This window comes from Equus przewalskii, chromosome 17 (assembly GCF_037783145.1).
Source record: "Equus przewalskii isolate Varuska chromosome 17, EquPr2, whole genome shotgun sequence".
Classification (NCBI taxonomy): Eukaryota; Metazoa; Chordata; class Mammalia; order Perissodactyla; family Equidae; genus Equus; species Equus przewalskii.
In genome coordinates, this window is record NC_091847.1 from 30347872 (window position 1) to 30372833 (window position 24962).

General features: G+C 34.0%; 1 protein-coding gene across 26 annotated transcripts in view; it reads left to right on the forward strand.

The window, feature by feature from the left end:
* The window catches only part of MBD5 (methyl-CpG binding domain protein 5), a 423339-nt gene that overhangs the window by 215702 nt on the left and 182675 nt on the right, over positions 1–24962 (forward strand). For 25 of the 26 annotated variants that reach the window (XR_011528341.1, XR_011528342.1, XM_070579639.1 and 22 more), the window contains one exon: positions 5114–5260. The gene's annotated coding sequence lies outside the window, so the exon portion shown is untranslated. Of the gene's footprint in view, positions 1–5113; positions 5261–24962 lie in introns of those variants that run through there. The other variant, XM_070579645.1, reaches the window with a different exon arrangement.

Here is a 24962-nt window from a genome sequence, read left to right on the forward strand (position 1 = left end):
GCCTTCTCATGTATAGCAGCACAGGTCTCTCAGGCATCCTGAGATGCTATATGGATATCCTTTGTTAACCAATGAATGTCCAATTAGTTGTAGATTCAAAGAGGGAGAGACAAAGAAGACTACTCACTCCGCCATCTTGGTTACGTCATCTGAAATTTCAATTTCAGATAATTTTCAGATATCTTGAAATTTTTTTCTTTTGATGCTTTTTGAACCATTTAAAAATATAAATATTATTCTTGGCTTTCAAGCCATATAAAAACAGGTGGCAGACCAGATTTTCTCTGCAGGCTGAAGTTTGCTAACCCCTGCTCTAGGTGGTTAAATCCACTGGTTGGGAAAATTTGCTCTAGTGGTACATTCCTAAACTCCTCAACTACCAAATCTATCACACCATCCCAAAGTTCTTACTGTTTTGAGCATATGCCTGAAAACGAAAGATGTTCAATTTCTAACCAGTAGCTTCTGTGTAACTCTAATAATGTTGCTTCTCTATCCCACTTCACAAGTAGCTCACAGAAGTAGGTAAAAAGGAATTTCAGCACTGCCTGCTGTGAAACTAATTGTCTTTTGTAAGGATGATGTAGTGTGATATAATGAAAATAAAATGGGGAGACTTGGAAATCAAGCTGTACCCTGGTTCTATCACAGCTCAAAATGGTCAAGTTTCTCAAACCTCTGAGGTTCCATTTTCTACCTGCTCATCCGGAAGAAGTATTAAGTGATTATAATATAATAGTAGATATGAAATCACTGATAAAGTAAAAATGTAACGTAAATATTGCCATTGTGGCAGTGGTTGCCCTTTATTATTTACCCTTAGGTATGATTTCTGGCAGGGCTCTCTATACATGCTGATAATAGCCCTCTTGAAGATTAGGTATAGATTAAGGATTGCACATAAATTTTCTCCAGGCGTTTTGCCTCCATACTCTCATGCTTATAAGCTACTCTCATTTTTTACTGTATAGCTCTACCAGGTTCACTACTAATAGTACTATGAAATTTCACATTTTATTCCACATATTCTTTCTTATCGCTACTCTGTGAAGGCAGAGATTTTGTCTATTCTGTCCCTGCTGTATCCTCAGTACCCAAAACAATGTCTGGAATATATTTCAGTCTCATAAATATTATCTGAGTGAATCAGTGACACAAATAATTTCATATGTCACTTGCCTTTCATTATCAAAAGGAATACAAAAAGCTCGTTATAAACAAAGTGTTTTTAAATGCATAAAATAAAATACGTAGGATTACAAAGGAAATCTAATTTATTTAACTTTACTGAAGTATAGTTCTATCCACACACCCTTTGAGGGTTCATGGACATTGCATTTTGAAATATGAAAGAATTCTTTTAACAGGTATCAGGGAACACACAATCCATAACTATAAATTACAAAATTACTTGATAGAATATAAAACAAATGCAAGCTTTATTTGGTCTCTTCTCTAAGAAATCCTTACTCTGCACTTTTAAGTTATAACATGAAGAACAATGGATTTCTTTAAAGCCTATTTTGGTTAAATTTCTTTTGGTTGCAACAAGAAAAGCAGATTTTGGTAAACTTATTCAGAAAGGGCATTTGTCTGGGAAAATGCTAGAGTATCTCAGAGAATTGGCAGATGGGAAGGAAAAAACAAGAATATCTCTGGGAATTTCAGCTTTCTCCAGAGTAGAGCCATTGGTGGTGGCTCCCAGTCGTGTGTCTAGATTTCAAAATACTGGAAGAGAAACCTAACTGGTCCAGCTTACATCAGAGATGCATGCCTGCATTGGTCAGCCAAAGTCAGATGGTCGAATCATGTAGAGCTGTCAGCACTGAGGACCACTATTTGATAGCAGGATAAGCTGAGAAGCTACCTCAAGAGATATATAGTCTTATTCATCTGATTCTAGAAAACAGTACATTTATTTTATACTTATTAATTTCTCAAGATAAAACATTTCACTTGAAGCTGCACAACAACTTTGTCTATTGAGAATTAGATAGACTACATTTACAGTTATGAATTCTAATGTCTGCCAGATCACCCACTGCCATATTGGTAAATGGCTTATCATATAATACAGCCAGTATAATGAATTGGCAATATAGCATAAGGGTTAAGTGTGTAAGCCCTTGAGACAGACTTGTATGGCTTCATGTGCTAGCTCTATCATTTAACTAGCTGTCAAAGTTTGGACAAGTTACTCAATCTCTCACCTTCATTTTCATGGCTATAAAAGGAAGTTTATCAGTGGGCTTTTGCTGTAGTACAAACCACCACGAAATCTCACTGGTATACCACAGTAAGCATTTAGTTCTTACTCAGAAGTCCGCAAGTATGGAGGAGTGGGTCTGATCCAGGCTTAGCTCAGCTGGACATGGTTCCAAGTAGAGGATGAGTCTAGGTCTGTGCCACATGTTTCTCATCTTGCTTGGATCGACAACTATCTGAAGCATTTTTTTCTCAGAGTGAAAGATAGGATAACAAGGGAAGAAGCCCAACTGCACAAGCATATTTCAAGGCTCTCCTTGTATGATGCCTGCTGTTACTCCATTGGTGAAAGCAAGCCACATGGCCACGCCCAAAGTCAAAGAGAGAGATACACATACACCTTCCGTGGTGGTGTGGTGGGACAATGGAGGAGTGATCCAATCCAGCATAGGGTGGTATTAGTACCTATCTAATGGAGTTGTTGTGTATTTAAATATGTAAAGATCTTAGAATAGTGCCTGGCACATAGTAAATGCTCAATAAATATTTGTTATTGTTAGGGATACTCTTATGCAGAGACTCATACAAAAATTCAGGATTGTGTATCTGTGATATAAAATACAGATTTGGCACATGTTTCATTTCATTGGGGTTAGATATGTTTAAATTTAATTAAAAACTAGTGTCTATTTTTTTAATTGTAGAGTAGATGAGCAGGATTATATATCTTTCAGACTGGTCAGCCAGCTTATGGGATAGTGATTGCTACCTCAATTATTTAACTGTTAGTAGAATCATAGAACTGCTAAAGATCATTGAGTTTTACCTTCTCGTTTTACAAATAATGAATTGGGCAAGAATGATAAGATGTGTGAATCAAAGAGAAGGAGCTAGATGGATGGAGGATGGATGGATGAATGATAAATAGATAATTAACTAGAGAATGGGAATTCAGGAAGCAAACCAAGATCACTAGAATTCTACTTAACAGCTCTTCCCACTGTATTACACAGCCCAGGTGTTGTTTTCTGTAGTTTTATCTAAGTGTCATTTATCATTTTTTTTTCTTTTAGTGAACCTTAAAAGAAGAAAAAATTTTAAGAAGCTTTTTAAATAATTTTTTCAAGTATCCTTTCAATTAACAGAAATTATATTACTATAGGATAGGATTTACTTATAATGTAAACAACAAAAACAACTAATCCTTACAGAAGCCTTCATTTATCCACTTAACTAATATTTACTGAGTGTTTATTATCTGTTAGGCACTGGACATACAGCAACAAAAAAAAAGATCTCTGGTCTGGTGAGCATGCCAAGTGATCATTGCTTTGTGTTTGATGGAACACAAACATATAGGGGAGACAAGCAATAAAAAAATTAATATGTAGTATATTTCACAATTCATTCCAAGACCAAAAAGCTCTGAAACTGAAAGTTTTTGCAACTCATATAATGGTAAAACCTGACCTAATCTTAAGTTATGTGGTAGTAAAACCGATATGAGGCTATATATTGTCTTTTTAAAAATCCCACTTAGAATGAATATATGTTTTGCTGTAAAATATTAACATACTTGATTTCAGAGTGCTGCCCCAGAGCTCGCAGATGGGGGCGGGGAGGGGGAATGTGTTACATAATTGCAGTACATGTACTGTATTACCTTCAAAAGCTCAAATCATACTTAATTCCAAAACACATCTGGCCCCCATAGGGATTGTGTTAGGCTGTATAATATCTATAAATTATAAATAGCATGAATGGAAATGAACCAGATATGGATATAGAGAATGAAGGCCAGTGGGGAGGGTGCTGAGGGTTGGAGGGTGAGAAGGTTGTTTAGCTGGAGTCGTGAGAGAAGGCCTCTCTGGGAGGTGACTTTTGAGCAGATTCTTGAAACATGCAATGGAACTCTTAAGGGAAAAGAAAAGAGTGTTTCAGTCATTGGGAACAGACATGTGGCTATCTGAAGAAAAGTGTTCCAGTCTGAAGGAAGACCAAGTGTACTTAGCATATTTGAAGAAGAACAAGAAGGCCACTAAGGCTCTTGAATACCAAGCAGGGGGAAGAGTGATGGGATAGGCTGACAGAGAGGTAACCAGTCATCTCAGACAAGATCAGGCTTTTGGACTTTATCATAAATGTTATGGGAAATCTTTGGAGGGTTTGAGCAAGAGAATATCTAAAATCCAGTTTCCTTTTTAAAAATATCACTCTGTTGCTCTGTGGATAATAAAAATATCACTCTTTTGCTATGTGGTTAGTAGATTGTTGCGGTAGTAAGGACTGGGAAAAAAATGATCATGGTTCCGAATGAAATTCAGGAATTTGACGGTGACTTGTTATTTTAATAAAATAATATCTTAATCATACTTTAATAAAATATCTCTTTGAGCAAGTCCAGTGCTATGAATTAAAACCCTAAATATTATTAAACTGTCATGTTTTTTGTTTCTTGTTCTAGAATTTTCTTTAAGCATTAGGGCTAAGAAATTAGGTTGGTCATGATAATGTTCTTCCCAGTCTCCCTCCCTCTTCCAAAGATTCTTCTCTTCTACCTGCTGAGAGACAGCTGGAGGAAAGAGCCCTGAACTTGGAGTAATAAAAACTGTTTTCTCATGCTGGCTCTGCCACTAATTGGCTGTAACATTGGTTGAGTTGTTTAACCTCTCTGGATTTCAGTTTCCCGTACTGTAAAATATGGGAATTGAATCATCCGGTTGATAGAGCTCTTTCTTACCTGCAGTTATATATTTAATAAGGCCTGTGTGTAAGACTAAAATTATGTAATTCTTAATGAGACCTTGTAAACATCTCAAAATGTCCTTAAATATGAATCTAAAGGAATATAGAATAACTGGCTACCTGTTCAAAATTGGTAAATTCACCCTTGTTTCCTTTTTAACAGGACCAAGGAAATAAATACCGGAAGCCAAGAGCACAGAATATTTTCCTTCATCAATCCACAAACCCTGATACTTCTCTAATTCCATCAAACACAAAGGAATGATCACCTTTGCAGATGGCCACAGAGGATGTCAGCAATTTTTTGGAGGCAAGCAATGAAATATTTGTGCTATGAGTTTTCTGTTATTAAGTATGTAGAAACAAGTAAAATTGTTTTGCATTTTAATGAAAAAATAAAAAGTGTTCTTTAATATAGCAATTTATGTAAGGATAGCTAAGCTATTTCTCTCTTCCATTTTTTTTTTCTTTTTTGGGCACTGTGGCAAGTCGGAAAATGCATTAAGCTGCTTTTGCGTATTGTTACGTAGTACAGAGCTACATTAAATCCCTAAATACACAATAAAAATTTAAATAACAGAAATTAAGTACCCATATTTGAAAACACGGCTCTTTTCTATCATGGGCACACATATCATACAACTACAAATACTAAACAGTTTGGGAAGTTAGAGTTATTTTCTATTTATTTTACAGTTTTCCATACCATGTATGAATTTTTTTATTTAACTCCAGCATTTTTTTTCACTTATTTTTGACAACTATTCTAAAGTGCTCCAAAATCTTGGGAAGTCATCCCTTTATATTCCTCACAGCTTTCTTTTTGTGAGAATCCCGCATCAAACGATCTCATTGAACTTTTAGTTACTTTCTTAGCAGCTCTTAGTCCTCTTGGAAGAACAGTTGGCCAAGAATTGTGGAGCACAGTTCTATTTTCAAAACCGAAATTAATTACATTACCCTTTGAAGGGAAAGTTTGCTTGGAAAGAAATTGACTGTATTTTAAAGAAAAAAAATTTAAATGTAAAGTATCTGCCTTCTCTGTCTTCATGAAAAAGACTTAAGTAGAGGAATATAAAATGAAATAAAAGTAAACCTAAAAAATTTAAGTGGAATGCACTAAAATTGAACTTTTCAAAGGATTTTATAAAAGAAACTATAGATATGCTCAGAATTTTTTATTTAATCTTAGTAACTCATAGGCCTTAGGTCATCCAGCAAACGAGTCTACTTTTTAAGTTGTACATAGAGGAATACTTTCTAAGTAAAGGAGCCTATAAATGTTTAAAGAGCCCAGTGTAGAGCTGAGTTTTCTTTCAGTAACTGGAGTCAAAATTAATTCTTGTTCTTCTGTTGGGGAAAATTTCATCTAATTATGTTTAAATTATTCTGCAACTTTCGGACAGCAGATCCTGATCACCAAAGAAAAGAAAAAGCAGCTGAGTTGCACTGGCCTAACAGTTATCAGAATAGTATTATTATGCAGTCACCTGGCTTTGTGGAATGTTAGTGGTTATCCACTGGCTGCCTTCTGGCAGAGACACACCTAAACCTTTCTGAACTGCTGATAATGTATGCCTTCTGTTTGTAAGGATCTTCAAAGAAATAGATTCCACTGCTTCCTTCAAGAAACTAATCTAATTTATCAGCGTCCGGAGTGGGAAGTTCTTTCTTATAACCCTTTGCACACTTTTATTAAGTGACTGTTTCTAAAACTTCTTTTCTCAGAATTATACTTTAATCATGATTTAAATCTTTTCTTAGTTTGATATAATCCACTTAACTATTTTAAAAAATATTTAAAATTGATTATTGCTAAATTACTGAAGAGAGTTCACATAAACAGTCCTTCTCCATAAGCAACCTATTATCAGATTTCTCTGTTTCTTTTTTTCATTCATCCACATATAGTATCTTATTTTGATTTTAAGTTATTCTTTAACCACAACAACATATCTTGTGTCAGCTCTAATTTATATTTCTTCTACGTTCTATTAAGAAGCCTTTTGTTCTCTTTGAATGGCATTCTATTTATGACCATGTCATTAATAAGCCACAGATATTTATATTCTAATTGATAAAGTGCTGACTGTTTCATTTATTTCCTATGTTTTAAGGTTTATTTTCAAATTAAAGTGGTAAAAACTTTCAGTAGTTAGAATGGCAGTTAGAACATAGCAGGCATGACTTAGAAGTTTGCTGTACAAGGAAACAAGTTCACAGAACAGAGTGACTGATAAACCACAACTGTGCCACACCAACCAGCTGTGTGACCTTGGGCAAATTAGTGATTCTTTTTGACCCCCAATTTGTACATCTTTAAAATTTGGATGCTAATAATAATATGACTGTAAGGATTAAATGGGATAGATAACATAAGTAAAAATCTTGGGTACCTAGCACTTGCCTAGGACATAATTCAATAAATAGGTGATGTAATTATTCTACTTTTTGTGAAATGATTAAAAACAGGTTTCCTCATAGTAAGCTCAACTCTTGCAAAAGAAATAATGAATTTGTTGGATATACTCATGCCACATTCCTTTTACATCATTATGTCTGTTGTACTGCTACTAAATTTTGTTTGCATTGAAGTTTCCCAACAAGAAATTTAAGATTTATGTTTAAACATGTGAAAATGCAATTTATCCAGAAATCACTGTTAAAAAACATAGTTGTTCAAAAAAAAAAAAAAGATTGTTAACCTTTTAGTCACATGAAACCTGTGTACATTCCAAGTTTTGCAAGAAATTTTACTTGGGTATTCATGAACTCACTACCTGTTCTAAAATTTTCACTTTATATCAACCACTATTATTTGGAGAAATATTTCATATGCAAAGCAAACTGATTTGAAGAATCTTCTTCTTGAGATTAAATATCTTTTATGTATGCATTGATCAAAAATTTATTTAGTCTGAGAAACTGATTTGATATTTCCACTTGAACAATAAAAGTAAACAGACAATTTGGTTCTCTGTATTAGTTTCCTAGGTCTGCTGTAACAAATTACCACAAACTGGGTGGTTTAAATTAGCAAAAATGTATCCTCTCACAGTTCTTGGGCTAGGAGTCTGAAATCAAGTTGTCCATAGGGCCATGCTCTTTTGAAGGCTCTAGGGGAGAATCTGTTCTATGCCTTTCTCTTGGCTTCTGGTGTTTCTGGCAATCCTTGGCTTATCGACTCATCACTTCAATTGCTACATCCTTCATCACATGGTTTTCTCCCTGTATGTTTGTGTCTCCAATCCTCTTATAAGGACACAGTCATAGTGTATTAGGGCCTACCCTAATTCAACATGACCTCATCTTAACTTGATTACATCTGCAAAGACACTATTTCCAAATAAGGTCACGTTCACCCATGTCCAAGGTTAGAATTTGAATATATCTTTTGAGAGGAACAAAGTTCAACCCGTAACAATGTTTTGTTTTGTTTTGTTTTTAACTGAAAATAAAATTAGGGAAGAAAAATTGATTTTAAAAACAGAGTTTTCTTCTCCTAGGAAAGAGCTTGTTTCACTTGTGACAAGACATGAGCCACGAGTAGATGTTCATGTTTTGCTTCTAATGATTTGGCAGTACTGTTTCCTGAACATAGATAGTTTCATGATAATACTTTTTTCCATCTACTCTATAGCTCTTTTGTGTGTGAGTGTGTGTGTTAGGAAAATTGGCCCTGAGCTAACATCTGTTGCCAATCTTCCTCTTTTTTTTTCTTGCTTGAGGAAGATGGTCCCTGAGCTAACATCTGTGCCAGTCTTCCTCCACTTTGTATATGGGACGCTACCACAGCATGGCTTGATGAGAAGTGTGTAGGTCCGTGCCTGGGATCCGAACCTGCGAACCCTGGGCCACTGAAGCAGAGCACATGAACTTAACTACTATGCCACCAGGCCAGCCCCTGTAGCTCTTTTTTTAATTATAAAATGATAGCTCTCATTTTGTTTCTTTGTTTACTTGAGATCAGAGTTCAAAGAATAAGGTTACAGGTTTATGATCAAAGGATTGTATTCATATTACATGTATCAACAAATGAGATGCCCTAAAGACTTTAGAGATGGTATAGCAATTGTATTTATAATTGCTCTGATAGTTATACTAATTTGTAAATGAACTGAGTCAGTTTTTCCTTTGCTATGCTTGATTCAGACCAGGACTACTTTTTATTTTCATGAGTAAGAAATTTGCTTTAAAATAAAATTAAGAAAATTGTTGACCTTTCAAAATGAACACAGCCACCATATATTTTTAACCTTAATTTTACTGCTTATTCTAGTAAAGCTCATTCCAGTGAAGTCTTTTTAATATATAACTTGGTATATGGTATATAGGTCATCACTACATTTTTATCATATCTTCTTTGTGGTCATCTCCCATATATTTTTGACAATTGTCACAGACTTTTTATGTAATAAAACTTACACAGGGTGTACACTCTTATTTCAGCACTTCAATAAAAGGATTTTGTGTGTGTTTTCTTCTCTTTGACGTTCTGAAAGAGAAGGGAGGGGTTATAAAACCCTATCGTGTGGTCCTTATGTTTTTCCATTCTTGCATGAAACACATAAAATTTCCAAAACATACTTGGAAGGTATGTAAAACTTGCTTCAAGTTATTCTTTGCATATAATAGGCCCTAAATAAATGTTTATGAAGGAAATTGTAATTAGCCCCTCTGCTTGTAGACAGCATCCAGAGGCACTGTTATTGGAGGCAATTCTGAAGCTAAAAGATGAGCAAAGGTAAGGAACTAGAGAGTTTGCAGTTCTGGGCAGTAGAGATATGTTCTTTATTCCCCAGAACTTTTCAGTAAACTGAAGGACTTAAGGGTTTGGTTTATATTTTATCTCATTTTCCAAATGAAGGTTGAAACTTTGGGGAAAAAGCGGAGTACATGGTTAAATGAATAGTTGACTGTGTATTTAATGAGTGGAATTTGATTTTCTAAAGTCTGGATCATATTACTAGACTAGTGGTTCTCCAGCCTGGCTATGTTTCAGCATAACCTGGGGAGCTTTATAAAAACAGATCTTTTGGCCCCATCTCTACTGCTTAATCTCAGTTCTGCTGGTTACCAGCTGTGTGACTTTGAGCATTTTTTAGTCCACAGAATCAGATTCTCTAGAAGCGGAGATGATACAAGAGTAGTGGACTTTTGGAAAAGAATATGCGTCACAAAAACTGGAAATACAATATTTACTTAGAGATATGCTGATCTAATTAGGAAAACTTTGAACTGAAAAATAAGGGATTTAAGGACATAAATAAGCAAATAAAATGATAAGGACTTTATAGTATGAAGAGCATCAGTAACAGTGAAGTAATGAAGTAAATACCCTGTATTAGTGGTAAAAAAAAATAATAATAAAACCTGGGGAAAATATTAGGAGTTGTAGTTTTGCCCTCAGAAGTCAATGTTCCAAAGCCCAGGGTATGTCTGAAACTGGAATGGACTAATTTCTTAGGTAGAGGATTTAACATCAATAGAGTGTTCCCAGTGAGATTGAAAAACCGTTTGCTAGGAGTGTGACAGTGGTAGTAATGGTGATTAGGGATAGGATGGGGTGGCTTATGGAACTCTTACGGATTAGAAAAACTCTAAGGCCCTTTCCTATTCTAATAGACCATTTTTGTAAATAATTGACAGTCTTTTCTTTGCATTTATTTGTTCATGTATATATTTTGAAAAATTTTTTGTGCCAAACACCATATTAGAAGACAAAATTTATGGATATGAAGAAAAATAGAATGCACTAGGTTTGATAATCACTACAATATAGTGTCATGGAGGCAATTAAATGACATAATTGTATTTCATTTATACACATGTTGGTTATTTCTTTTATCATTTAGGAGCTAACTGAAATGTATGAAATGGGAATTCCAATGTACTTAAATGTTCAGAAAGAAATTGCAATATGATTATTAGAAAAAGTGTCATCTTGATCCAGGATCTTTGGGGAGAAACTTCTTGAAAACTCTATATAGTAGTCAATATATTGTATCTCAAATTACTCTACTAAAGGGTAAGACTCAGAGCCTAACGTTAATTACTATCATTGTTCCTTGCCTGCATGCTCCTTTGCCGAGCAAGCAACTGATCAAGTTGCTTTTAATCCAGCTATTGCTTGTTAGTAGCCAGACTCTTGGGGAGAGAGGCTAGTTTCCTCGGAGAAAAACTGCTGAGGATAGAGAAGCAACATCTGTAAGAGAAAGGTCTGAGTGTGGTGGGCCTTGGAGGAAGAACTCAATTAATTCCGGAGCCCCAGAAGGAGTGAAGAGAAAGGAATTCCTGGGGAAAACTCTCTAGTTCTGACTTTAAAGAAGCAAAATGAAAACGGCAATAATTATTTCCTTTCCTCTGCTGTATATTTCAAAAGCAATTTAAGGATAAGGAAAGAAGTTCAGAAATAAAATTGAACTACCTAAAAAAACAAAATTGAACTACCTTTATTTAGTTAACTTCCCTTCTCTAGAGTTTTAATGCTTTTTGTTTTACAAGATTTTAGTAAATCACTCCCTGTTTTGAAATGTTTTAACTCCATAATATTCAACATGTAGTACTGTTAGTGAGTGAAGAGAAGGACCACAGAAATGAATATATATTGATTCAATCAGTGCATTACTGTCGGTATCAGAAGTAACGTATTTGTTTTAGGTTTTGCTTTTGAATTATGAAAGCAATCCATACTCATGGTTTTTAAAATAAACAAATATTATAGAAAAGTATAGAATAAAAAGTAAAAATAGAAACCTCCTGTTTCTACTTCCCAAAAGTAACTTCTATAACCTTTTTTATGTATCATTTCAGAAATCTTCTATCCATATACAAGTAAACGTGTGCAAAAACTTGTGACACGCATATACATACACACACACATGCATATAGTTTTATATATATATATATATATTTTTTTTTACATAAATGCAATAGATTTGTTGTTCTTTGCTAGTGGCCTTTCCACTATTTCTCTCTATTATTGATTTCTAAGAGCTCTTTGTATATTAATAAAATATGCCCTTTTTCATGTGTTTTAAAATTTTTTGTGGTTTAATTTGCCCTTCAACTCAATTTATGATCGTTTCTATTTTTCCATACTGAAATTTTAAATTTGGGGTTAGTCAAATTATCAGTCTTTTCTATTATGGCTTCTGGAGTTTATCTCCAAGATTATAAAATATATGGTACCATTTTTTCTTTCCCATCATTAGGGCTTAATTTTTGTTAAGGGACTTTATTTTGTTACAGCAGTTTTAGCTTCACAACAAAATTGAGAGAAAGATATGGATTTCCCATAGACCACCTGCCACTAAACATGCATAGCCTCCCCCATTATCAGTATCCTCACTGCAGTGGTTCATTTGTTACAATTGATGAACCCACATTGACACATCATTATTGCCTAGAGTCTACAGTTTACATTAGGCTTCACTGTTGGTGTAGTACATTTTTATGGGTTTGGACAAATGTGTAATGGTATATATTTACCATAATAGCATGATACACAGCAGTTTCACTGCCTTAAAAATCCTCTGTGCTCTGTCTGTTCATCTACCTCCCCTAAATTTTTTTTTTTTAACAGTTGATTTTTTTTTTTTTTAAAGATTTTATTTTTTCCTTTTTCTCCCCAAAGCCCCCCGGTACATAGTTGTGTATTCTTCGTTGTGGATTCTTCTAGTTGTGGCATGTGGGACGCTGCCTCAGCGTGGTCTGATGAGCAGTGCCATGTCCGCGCCCAGGATTCGAACCAACGAAACACTGGGCCGCCTGCTGCAGAGTGCGCGAACTTAACCACTCGGCCACGGGGCCAGCCCTACCTCCCCTAAATTTTTTTATAAAAACTTTCTGTGTTTAAATCTTTAAGTCCTCTGGAGTTTTGTGAGTGTCTCAGAAGTTTTATTGAATAAAATTTTCTTAAAATGTCACTTTTATCATATATTAAAATCTTATGTATATTGGAGTATATTTGAAGATTCTTCATTATACATTTTCCATTTGTCTGTTCCTTCTCTAGGACTAGACTCTTTCATTACTGTATCTTTCCAATCTTTTTAATATCTGAAAGGACTGGTCCCCCTCTTTACTTCTCTTGTTTTTAAAATATTCCTAGATAATTCCTTATTAAAATAATAGATTAATTTAGGCAGAATAAGCAGTCTTAGAATATCGATTATTCTGAAAACAAATTACGTCTTGCAGATATCTGGATTTGTTTATATTTATTTTTGTTGTGTTTTTCATATTAAATGGGTTTGTTTCTAGTTTTTATTTTCTAACCAGGCATGGCTTATATATAGGAGAATCATAGATTTCCATAAATTAATTATATAACTAACTATCTTTCTGAATTCTTTTTCTTTCTTAGTTTTTCCATTAATTTTCTTGTGTTTCTCAAGTATACATGCGTGTCATCATGGAAATAAGGATATAATTGCCTCTTTTTCTTTTCCCCTGGGTTTATTAAGATATAATTGACATATAACATTGTGTAAGTTTAAGGAGTACAGTGTGGTGATTTGATCTATGTATATATTGTGAATGATTACAACAATAAGGTTAACACATCCATCATCTGAAATAGTTACCTTTTGTGTGTGTGTGTGTGTGTGCCATGAGAGCTTTTAAGACCTACTCTTTCAGCAACTTTCAAGTATACAGTATAGTGTTAACTACAGTCACCATGCTGTACGTTACATCCCAGAACTTACTCATCTTATCTTACAACTGGAAGTCTGTACCCTTTGACCGCCTTTGACCCCACCATTGCCTCCCCCAACCCCGACAACCACCAGTCCTCTCTGTTTCTGTGAGTTCAGTTTTTTTTTTAGATTCCACATATAAGTGAGATCAGACAGTATTTATCTTTGTCTGATTTACTTTACTCAGCGTAATACCCTCAAGTTTCATCCATGTTGTTACAAATGCCAGGATTTCCTTCTTTTTTATGGATGAGTAATATTCCAATATATATATATATATCATATTTTTTTTATCCACTCATCCATTCACAGACACTTAGGTTCTTTCCATGAGTTGGCAATTGTAAATAATGCTGCAGTGAACGTGGGTATGCAGATATCTCTTTGAGAGAGTGATTGCATTTTCTTCAGATGTATACCCTGAAGTCGGGTTGCTAGATCACATGGTGGTTCTCTTTTTAATTTTTTGAAGAGCCTACATATTGTTCTCCATAGTGTCTACACCAATTTACTTTCTACCAACAGTGCTTGAGGGTTCCCTTTTCTCCACATCCTCACCAGCACTTGTCATCTCTTGTCATTTTGATAATAGCCATTCTAACAGGTGTAGGGTGATCTCCTTGTGGTTTTGATTTGCATTTCCCTGATGATTAGTGATGTTGAGCACCTTTTCATATTCCTGTTGGCCATTTGTGTATCTTTGGAAAAATGTCTATTCAATTCCTTGGCCTATTTTTAAAATCAGGGTTTTTTTTTGCTATTGAGTTGTATGAGTTCCTTATATGTTTTGGATATTCATCCCTTATCAGATAAATGATTTGCAAATATTTTCTCCCATACCATAGATTGGCTTTTCATTTTGTTGCTCATTTTTTTGCTGTGTAGAAGAAGCTTGTTTAATGTAGTGCTACCAATTTATTTTAGCTTTTCTTTCTTTTGCATTTGATGTCATATCCAAAAAAAACTCATTACCGAGACCAATGTCAAGAAGCTTTTCCCTCTGTTTTCTTCTAGGAGTTTTATGGTGTCAAGTCTTACATTTAAGTGTTTAATCTAATTCAAGTTAATTTTTGTGAGTGTTGTAAGATAGGGATCCAGTTTCATTTTTTTGCATATGGATATCTAGTTTTCCCAGCATCGTTTATTGAAGAGACTATCTTTTCTCCACTAAATTTTCTTGCTCCCTTGTCAACTTAGTCCCTTGTTGACCATATGTGTGGATTTATTTCTGGGCTCCCAATTATGTTTTCATTTGTCTGTCTGTTTTTATGCCAATACCATACTGTTTTGATTACTGTAGCTTTGTAGTATACTTTGAAATTAGGAAGCATGATTCCTCTATCTTTGTTCTTCCTCAGGATTGCTTTAGCTGTTTGGTGTCTTCTGTGGATCCATATGAATTTTAGGTTTGTTTTTTCTATCTGTAAAAAATTCCATTGGAATTTTGATAGAGATTATGTTGAATCTATAGATGGCTTTCAGTGGTATGGACTTTTTAACAATATTAATTCTTCCAATCTATGAACATGAATTATCTTTCCACTTATTTGTGTCTTCTTCGTTTTCATTCATCAATGTCTTATAGTTTTCATTGTATAGATCTTTCCTCCTTGGTTAAATTTATTCCTAAATATTTTATTCTTTTTGATGCTGTTGTGAATGGGGTTGTTTTCTTTATTTTTGTTCAGATTGTTCATTGTTAGTGTATGGAAATGCAGCTGATTTTTGTATATTGATTTTGTTCCTGCAACTTTACTGAATTCACTCATTAGTTCTAATAGTTTTTTGGTGGAGTCTTTAGCTTTTTCTGTATACAGTCATGTGCCACATAATGATGTTTCAGTCAACGATGGACCACATATACAACAGTGGTCCCATAGGATTAGTACCATATAGCCTAGGTGTGTAGTAGGCTGTACCATCTAGGTTTGTGTAAGTACACTCTATGATGTTCACACAACTATGAAATCACCTAACAATGCATTTCTCAGAACGTATCCATGTTGTTAAATGATACATGACAGTACAAGATCATGTCATCTGCCAACAGGGACAATTTTACTTCTTTCTGCACTGGATGCCTTTCATTTATCTTTTTTGCCACATTGCTCTGGCTAAGACTTCCCATACTATGTTGAGTAGGAGCGGTGAGAGTGGGCACCCTTGTCTTGCTCCTGATCTTAGAGGAAAAGATTTCAACCTTTCACCATTAACTATGTTAGCTCTGGGCTTGTCATATATGGGCTTTATTATGTTGAGAGTTTTTATGATGAAAGGATATTACTGTCAGATGCTTTTTTTGCATCTATTGAGATGATCATATAATTTTGATCTTGATTTTGTTAATGTCATGTGTCACATTAATTGATTTGCATATATTGAATCATTCTTGGATCCTAGGGATGAATCCCACTTGATCATGGTGTATGATCCTTTTAATATACTGTTGAATTCAATTTGTTAACATTTTGTTGAGAATTTTTCCATGTATGTTCACAGGGATATTGGCTTGTAGTTTTCTCTTCTTGTATTATCCTTATCTGACTTTGGTATTAGGATAATGCTGGCCTTGTAAAATGAGTTTAGAAGTGTTCTCTTCAGTTTTTTGGAAGAGTTCGAGAAGATTTGGTATTAATTCTTCTTTAAATGTTTGGTAGAACTCACCTGTGAAACGTTGTAGTCCTGGGCTTTGGTTTGTTGGGACATTTTTGATTACTGATTCAATCTCCTTAGTCATTATTGGTCTGTTCAGGTTTTCTATTTCTTCATGATGCAGTCTTGGTAGGTTGTATGTTTCTAGGAATGTATCTATTTTTCTAGGTTGTCCAATTTCTTGGCATATTATTGTTCACAGTAGTCTCTTACTTTCCTTTGTATTTCTGTGGTTCTTGTTGAAATGTCTCCCTTTATATTTATAATTGTACATATTTGACTCCTCTCTCTTTTTTGTTAGTCTGGCTAAAAGGTTTGCCAATTTTGTTTATCTTTTCAAAGAACCAGCTCTTACATTTTTTAATCTTTTGTTGTTTTCCTATTCTCTATTTCATTTATTTCTGCTCTAATCTTTATTATTTCCTTCCTTATGATTACTTTGGGCTTAGTTTGTTCTTCTTTTTCTAGTTCCATGAGTTGTTTATGTGAGATCTTTCTATTTTCTTTATGTGTGCATTTAGAGCTATAAACTTTACTGTTAGAACTGGTTTTGCTGTATCCCACAAGTTTTGGTGCGTTGTATTTCAATTTTTGTTTGTTTCAAGATGTTTTTTTACTTTCCCTTTTGATTGCTTCTTTGATCCATTGGTTGTTCCGGAATCTACACTTCAATTTCCATGTATTTGTGTATTTTCTAGGTGTCTCTCTATTGTGATTTCTAATTTTATAACATTGTGGTCAGAAAACATGCTTGATAGAATTTCTGTCTTCTTGAATTTGTTGAGATTTGTTTTCTGGGCTCATAAATGGTCTATCCTAAAAAATGTTCCATATGCATTCGAGAAGAATGTATATTCTGCTACTGTTGGGGACCATTCTGTACAAGTCTATTAGGTGCTTTTGGTTTACAGTATTGTTCAAATCCCCTCTTTCCTTATTGAGTCTCTGTCTGGATTGATCTCTCCATTGTTGAGAGTGGTACATCTTCTTTTCTTTTCTTTGTTTTTTTTTTCATCTGTTTATTTTTTTGTGTGGAAGATTATCCATGAGCTAACATCTGCTGCCAATTCTCCTCTTTTTGCTGAGAAAGATTGGCCCTGAGCTAGCATCTGTGCCCATCTTCCTTTACTTTATATGTGGGATGCCTGCCACAGCATGGCTTGCCAAGTGGTGCCATGTCTGTACCCGGGATCCGAACTGGCAAACCCTGGGCTGCCGAAGCGGAACACGCAAACTTAACCACTGTGCCACCAGGCCAGCCCCTGCATCTTCCTTTCTAATATTTATATCTTCTATTTCTTTCTCCTTCCAATTAGCTAGTATATCCAGAAACTATTGTTTTTATTGTTATAACCTTGGTTTATAACATTATATAAATTTCAGGTGTACGTCGTTATATATTTTGATTTATGTGTAGATTATGTCATGCAGAACAATGTTATTATTATGGTTTTTAACAAATTTTCAGCCGTAAATACTTTTCTCACCATAGATATGATGCATAACATTACAGCTCTCATAGCTGTGAGTAGAGGAAAAAATAGGTATTTGCAAGTGAAAAAAATCTTTAAAAAGTGAAACAAAACTGAGTAAGTAGTTGAATTCCTAGAGTTATATGAATTATAATGAACTAATTCTTTGATGACAGAGTTAAACTGTCTTTTTCTGTAGCTACTTTAAGATTTATTCTTTATTCTTGGACTTTAGCCATTTGACATGATGTGCCCAGATTGTGTTTCTTTGTGTATTTCCTTCTTGAGTTTTGGTGAGCTTCTTTGATCTGTAGGTGGTTGTTTTCTCATCAAAAAAGGAGAATTTTTCCCATTACTTCTTCAAATTTTTTTCCTGACTCATTTTTGCTCTCTTCTTCTGGGACTTCATATACATGTATCATAGATTACTCAATATAGTTATTTTTAAAAATTTTTTATTGTGGTATAATGTATATAACAACATTTATCATTTTGACCATTTTTAAGTGTAGTTGATTCGTTTTTTATTTGTTTCCATTACTCTGCTAAGGTTGTCTATTTGTGCATTCATTATGATGGTATTTTTCTTTATGTTCTTGATAATATTTATAATAGTGGCCTTAAAAGTGTTTGTCTGAGTCATCTCAGAGTCTGTTCTATTGGCTGCTTTTTCTGTGAACTTTGGGTCACATTTTCCTATGTGTTCATGTCTCGAAATTTTTTATTGTATAATGGATAGATGATATACTTTAGAGACTCTGGATTCTGTTATATTCCTCTGAAGAGTATTGACTTTTTTCTCACAGTTAAATCACTGGCCGTGCATCTTTATCTGGTGAAGGCTTGGGTTTATTTTTTGTTTGAGTAGGTCTCTTGTTTTTGCCCTTAATTCTAGGGTGACCCTCTTAGTACAGGGATATAACTTTTGCTCCTAAAATGTGGCCCTTCAGGGATTTCTGTGGAAAGCCTGAGTTGTTCACCAAGCTGCTTTAATTTGGTGAGATTCAAACTTCAAACTTTTTGTCTCATGCAATGGGCAGCAGCAGAAATCCCTGTCTCAGCCTTCCAGCTATTACTTTACACTGAGTTCTTTGGAGTCTTTCCCATGCATGCGCAGTTCAGGGGTCAGCCCATGTGGGAGTATATCTACAAATTTATTAACTCTTCTGTGTTTCCCTAGTTTCTGAAATCCACCTCCCGCAGCCTTCAGTTGTCAGCCATTCTCTCAATCCCAAACTCTCACCTCTGATATCTCAAGCCAGTAAGAGTGTGGCTTTCTGCTTCAGTTCTAGCTGCTTCCATAAATTTTTACCTCAGGAGAAAAGCCATGTAAATGTCGATCTTGCTCAGCAATATTCTCTTCTTTCATGGGTTAAGTCCTTTCTCTTCTGTTTCTGCCTCCTTTTGGTCACTCTTCGTTGTGTCTTCAAAAGTTGTTTTTTATTTGTTTGTTTTAGTATTTTTTCCACAGTTCACAGTTCTTATCAGTGAGGTAACAAGTCTGATTCAAGTTACTCCACCATTACCAGAAGTAAAAAATTGGAACTTTTTACTTTCATGTTTACCTATTCACCTCATTATTTCACATTCATGTATATTTCAGTTTAGTCACTTAGACCTAGGTTTGATTCCTGGCTTTACCATTTATTATAGTGTTACTTTAAATTTCTGATTTTTAGTGTCTTTATATGTAAAATGGAAATGACTGTATGTACCTTAGAACATTGGTTGCTTCTGAATATTAAATGTGCAGATATATGTAAAACGTGTGGCACATGACCTAGAACTTCTTTGCCACTCATAAATGCTGCTACCCTTTATTACCACAATTATTCTATAAGGTTGAAAGGTCAAATATTCTATATAGGATGATTTACCCGAGATCTTACTGTTAGGTAACAGTAGCACAGATTAATTAAATCAATTCTGCAAGATAAGTTTATGTCTCCCAGAGATTCCAGTTTTAGTATTATCCCATATAAGAAGGAGAAACTGCTTAATTGTGATACAGAGGATGAAGGGCAAAATGAAGATTACTAATGCTAAGACTGCATAGTCAGTGTTCTGGGTGATGCGCTTTTCTCTCCTATGAGCATTTAAGAGCCAGCCAACTGACTGGTGACCAGAAGATACTACTATAGCGTTTTTTCCCATCAGAAAAGAATGAGTCAAAGTAAGTTTCCAATTTTAGAGCCAGACAGAATATTCAGTGAGAATACTCAGGCCCAGTAAAATAAGTAGCATTTGTATATATGGTCAGTAAAGAGTATAATAAAAAATATATCATTATGTAATGAACTTTTCTCTCCTCTGGGTTTACTTGTGACTCACAAATGAATGATTTGTACCCTGGGCAAACATATAATTTCAGAAATTGGTTCTTGAATGAGCTTTTCTATGAATAGTTAACATCAGTGTTTGTTCTGTCTACTGGAATCATGTTATAGATGTGTATATGTGTAGTTTTGTGTTATATTTAAGCAATGCATAAGATTTTGCATGTGGTTTTAAAAAACTTTTTGCTATAGTGGAAGCAATTTAATGCTAAAGATAAAAGGGGAAACTGGTTGAGGTTGTATCAATTCTCTCTGTGGTAAGCATTATTACAGTTACTATTCACCTTTATGACTGTTGAAATAGAAACCCATCAATCATGCAAACTTAGGGCCAGATTCTGATCTCTAATGCATAGCCTGAATTGCCACATGTCTTTTTTCCACACACAAAAAAAATACTCAGTAACATCTCAGATTAAAATCTGTCCTTTCAAATTGATTTTGTTTTTATCTAGTCTAAGAAGCAAAATGCAGTGTCAGAAGAGGAAATAAAATAATTCCTGTCAGGATGCAGTTTCTTTTTTTATATATAATTCTTACAGAACAAGTGTTCATATATTTCTGTAATCATAATAATGGCTCTGAGAGAAAATAGAAAAGTTATTATTTATCCTTTTTAAAATTGAATCCTTTTATCCTTGTGAAATCATATGCACTAACTTGGATTGTAGGAGATGGCCGTATTAGAAAAAGAACATTACCCAAGGTTATAGCATATGACAGGCAAACAAAGCCTATTTACATAGAACATGAGATTTATCAGAATAGATTTTATATTTTTTTCCATGAAAATTTAACAATGTTATTAAAATTACCAATGAAATAAAATATTTAAAATAATAAAACTGTCTTGTTTTGGGCATTTATGATTTTCTTTAACTATAAGATAATTGCACAGAAGATTTGAAGATAAAATCTTCATTTGCATTTTCTCTCATCCAAGGAAATTTAGTTCAGTTTATGCATAGTGTTATTTTTGAACAGTATTTATTAAGAACTTTGTATGAGCAAAGCACTGTGCTTGGCATTTTTAGAGTATACAAAAAAAATGAATCTGATAACACTCTGCTTCAAAGAAGTTTGTAGCTTAGTGGGACAAACAAAACACACATGTCACACATGGATGTGAACACAGTAGGGAAACTTTCAGAGTATAGCTCTCAACAGTAAGTTCCCAGAGAGCAGTGTTGATATGTATTTTTAACTGTCTTTCAGAATTACAAATGATCTTAAGAGAGCCTAGCATAATGCCTGAAGCGTAATAGATGTTCAATAAATGTTGAAAGGATAGAGAATTATTCTCTCATGTTTGAGGTTGGATAGCAAGCTGGATGTACTGTGAGTCTGTATAGGTACATTGACTTTCTCTATCGTCAAACCAGCTATTTTAGAATTAGACTGATTTTAATTGGGATTTTGCCATCTTGGTGACTTTGGGCAAATTACTTATTTAAACTCCATTTTCTTCATCTGTCAAATGTAATGGTAATATCTGTATCATAAGTTTTTTGTGAAGAGTAAATGAGATAATGTATGTCAAGCCTATAGTTTAGTGGCTATAACAGGTTAGGGTAGAAACATTGTTACAGTTAATATTACTGTTCTCATTATTTTTAATAAAGGGATGGGTAAAAGTAACTCATTATGAAATAGAAGTAGTTAAACCATAACATTAACTTTGCATGTGTATTAGTAGCAGAATTTTTACTCTAAATGCGTAGTACTTCATTTAATCTACATTATTTGGGTTTTTTTAAATTAAGGAAAAAATATGTCATGAGTTATAAATAAAATACATTTATTATTTAATTTTGTACTTGGTCATTTTGTCTTTGCAGAGTGAAAACTCAAATAATCACTCAGGAATTATTATTTACTCTTTCATTATTTATTTATCCATTCCACAAATATTGATTGAGCATCTACTGTTTGCCAGGCATTGTGCTAGAAACTAGTAATATAGCTGTGAACAAGACTGACCAACTCCCTGCCTTCAAGAAGTTTATATTTACTTGAAATTCTAGTTCTTTGTTCACAGACCTGGATTTGCAAGTCCAGCCCTTCAGAGGTGGTTCATAGATGGTGAATGGTGTCCTAGACACTGTGCTTGTGATTTAGGAAGCAGATGTCACATGAATGAGTTTCTTTTTTTGACTCCATGAATCATAACAAGACCAGACAGCATCAGGCTTGAAAAGTTACATAATTGCCCACATTCTTGAACGTTACATGTAATTGTTCTCCTATGTCATTTTGAAGCATTTGAAGCAAAGATAAATTTTTGAGCATGCTTTACAAAATTATGAGGGCTTGGGTACAAATGAATAATAAAGTTAGATCAGGAAGTACATGATCACAATTGAATCTAACTCCACTATTAGAGGTTTGTTAGTTCTATTATCTAGACTACTTTAAGTAAGAATATTAAAACTTCTCTCATCTTTTGAGTATTAGAAACCCTTAGGCCTTGGACTAGTACCTAGGTTCACAGCAGTTTTCTGTTTGGAACTCTGCTTCTATTTTCCCCATCATTAATCATCCTTTTACTAACTCTAATGAAAGAATTTTATTGATGAAAATATTCTACTAACCAGCAGGAAAGTTTCTAGGTCCTTGCCGTCTCTGCTCTCTTGTTTTTGTTTGAATGAGACAGAACTGTTTTTGAGAGAGACTGAGCAAATTAAGCATTTGCAGTTTTGTTTCAAGTTTAAATTCTTACCAATAGGAGAATTTGGGCAAGTTTTTGCTCAACTATAAAGTGCAGATGATAAAACTCACCTGATTGTTATGTGATTCAGATTTCAAAATAAGAATGAAGCTTTAGAAAGTATGAACTTTGATATAGTTACCTGTTGTTTTACTGGCAAGAGCAAATGATTAATTATAGCAACTGCTATTAATTAAGCATTTTCTACGTGCCATATGCTTCACATAGATTATTGGTAGTCCTCACAATAACTGCATGATAGAAACCATTATTACCTAATTATATATCAAGAAATATGGTCTCAAAAACATTAACTGACTTTTTCACAGACATTTGAATTAGTTGCAGAGCCAGAATTCAAACCCACGTTTGGGTGGGTCTGCATCTAGCACTCATAAATCCTCTTTGAAGGAATCTACCTTCAATACAGTACTCAAAAAATTCCCACAGGTAAAATATCAAATATGTTTACAATCAAAAATTACAAAACAAGGTATCATGAATGAGTATCAGAAACAATATTCATAAGAATAATATTCACAAATATTTCAGATATTAAAATTATCAACAATATATATAAATATAAAACAAATTTTATATTTGAATATAAATATAATTTTATATTTTTAAAATTTTATATTTGAATATGAATTTGAATATAAAACAAATCCAATTAATAAAGGGAGGCATTAAGGTATAATATGATACACTTGAAGAATAGTAAGGTGGGGAGACTTGACCTACCAAATATGAAGATTTAGTATAAGGCTTTAGTAATTAATACAGCATTGTACTGGTACAAAGATAGATAGATTGGCCAGTGGAACAAAATAGACAGCCTAGAAACATCTATGTGGGTGGAAACTTAATATATAACAGAGGTACCATTGCGACAAAGTGTTGACTTTTCAGTGAATGGTATTGGGATCATTGGTTATTCATTGAGGGAAAAATGAAATTTGACCCCTGCTTCATCCCATATCTAAAGATCAGCTCTAGGTGAAGTAAAGATTTAAATGTGAAAGGCAAAACTGTAAAATTTTACTAGAATAGCTTCAGAGTGGGGGAAAATTTAAGATACAAAATGAAAGTCATTAAGGAAAAGATTGTTAAATTTATTTCATTAGAATTCTGATCTTCCTTCTCTCAAAAGTCACCTTAAAGAGAATGAAAACACAAGTTACAACTGGAGAAGACATTTCAACACATATAATTGAAAAAGAATTATTACAAATCAGTACAAATAATATATAGAAAAACGGGCAAAAGATTTCTTATATTTTAATCTGATTTTTGCATTCAAATGACCCTTTATTTCCTATTCTCTTACCCGTCTATCCATCTGCCCACTTATCTAAAGGGACAAAATCCACTATTGTGTGTTCCTCAGCTGCTGTTTTGGAAAAAATTTAAGAAATAATTTAAATTGGCACACTGAAAAAGATACTACTGAACTGACTCACTCCCATGTCTTTCTGTCTACCCCCATCCAGTTCATTATTCCCTTCTCTCAGCTTCTGACCTTTGACATAGTCATTACATTACATTCATTCTTCTTTTGTAGTATCAGGTAGATATTACATTGTCTACTTGAGAGTTACTGCTGATAGTTTACCCCAGACATGATTCATATAAACATATATCATTTTTGTGTTGATAAATCTTTTTAAATTGTGCCTGTTTTTAACTGTGAATCTTTTGGACAGTATTATTAGTTACCTCACTCTTATTCTCCCTGCCACTGTTACCATCTAAACCAGTGGTTCTCAACCAGGGGCAATTTTTCCCCCAAAGGAATAGTTGGCAATATCTGGTGACATTTTGGGTGTTCATTATGGATGGGGTATGATACGAGACCAGGGTTTCTGCTATACATCCAACAATGCACAGCCCCTCTCCATAACAAAAAATTATCCAGCCCAAAATGTAAATAGTGGCACAGTCAAGAACCCTTACTCTATAACTGCCTTTCTAGCTACTTTCTTATCCCATTTGTTCTCTATTTTTGGCTCTTCTGGACATATCTGCCTTTGTAGGTCATTTGTCTAATGTAATAAACAGTATGTTCTGAATTCTGCTACTACAACTAACATCTAGCCTTAAGATACACCATTTTCTTCACTGGGTCCCACAAAATAGTATA